Source organism: Odocoileus virginianus, chromosome 3 (genome assembly GCF_023699985.2).
Source record: "Odocoileus virginianus isolate 20LAN1187 ecotype Illinois chromosome 3, Ovbor_1.2, whole genome shotgun sequence".
In the NCBI taxonomy this organism is placed as follows: Eukaryota; Metazoa; Chordata; class Mammalia; order Artiodactyla; family Cervidae; genus Odocoileus; species Odocoileus virginianus.
Window position 1 is genome coordinate 11011410 of NC_069676.1, and position 1465 is coordinate 11012874.

The 1465-nt window shown below is 38.0% G+C and overlaps 1 non-coding gene across 1 annotated transcript; it reads right to left on the minus strand.

Moving 5' to 3' along the window:
• LOC139034502 (U6 spliceosomal RNA) lies at window positions 1-107 on the minus strand. Its single transcript, XR_011487048.1, has one exon. It is a non-coding gene; the product is annotated as a U6 spliceosomal RNA (small nuclear RNA).
• Between the last annotated feature and the right edge of the window lie 1358 nt (window positions 108-1465).

A 1465-nucleotide genomic window follows, 5' to 3' on the forward strand; every position in this document is an offset into this window, starting at 1 on the left:
CTTAATATGGAATGCTTCACGAATTTGCGTGTCATCCTTGCACAAGGGCCATGCTAATCTTCTCTGTATTGTTCCAATTTTAGTATATGTGCTGCCAAAGCGAGCACTCCTTTCCCAATTTTGAACCAGTCTGTTGTTCCATGTCTGATTCTAATTGTGGCTTCTTGTCCTGCATTCGGGTTTCTCACAAGATAGTTACCTATCTTGTGATCTGGTATTCCTAACTCTTTAAGAATTTTTCAGTTTGTTATGATCTACACAGTCAAATGTTTTCATGTAGTTAATGAAGTAGAAGTAGATATTTTTTGAATTTCCCATACTTTTTCTATGATCCAATGCATGTTGTCAATTTGATCTCTGGTTCAAAAATCCTACTTGTACATCTGGAAGAGTTCTTGGTTCAGGTACTGTTGAAGCCTAGCTTGAAGGATTTGGAGCAGTACCTTGCTAGCATATGAAATGAGTGCAACTATACAGTAGATTGAACATTCTTTGGCATTGCCTTTCTTTGGGATTGGAATGAAAACTGACCTTTTCCAGTCCTGTGGCCCCTGCTGAATTTTCCAAATTTGCAGGCATACTGAATGCAGCACTTTAACAGCATCATCTTCTAGGATTTGAAATAGTTCAGCTGGAATTCCATTACCTCCACTAGCTTTGTAGGAATGAAAAGTGGTGTGTCCACTTTAGAAAGCAGTGTGAATATTCCCCAACCAACTAGACTTGCGATATGATCCAGCAATCTTACTCCTGGGTATGTATCCAGAGAGAACTCTAATTTGAAATGATACAGGCACCCAGTGTTCATAGTAGCACTGTTTACAAGAGCCGAGACTTGGAAACAACCTACACGTCCATCAACAAATAAATGGAAAAAGATGTAGTACAGATACACAATGGAATATTACTCAGCCATAAAAATTGAAATAATGCCATTTGCATTATTTCAGCAAAATAGATAGACCTACTACTATTCATACTAAGTGAGGTAAGTTACTCTGAGAAAGACAAATACTGTATGGTCACTGACTTACATGTGGTATCTCAAGTATATCACAAATAAACTTATTTTCAAAATAGAAACAGACTCACAAAGATATGAATAAATTACTGGTATTCAAAATAGCCAAGAACTATTAAAACCCAACAGTAGGAAGACAATCCAATTAACAATGGGCAAAAGATCTCAAAGAACCATTGACCAAAAATGATAGGCAGAGGGAAACTGGAAATATGAAAACATGCTAAACATCAAATGTCAATGGGAAATTGCAAAGAAAACAAAGAGCTAACACCACACAATTATTTAAAGACTGAAAAGCAAAACACTCAGAACACCATATAGAGGTGAAGATCATCTTCATTCACTGCTGCTGCTGCTGTTGTTCAGACACTGGGTCCTGTCTGACTCTTCATGACCCCATGGACTGTAGCCCAACAGGCTATAGCCCCCCAGGTCGGTAGG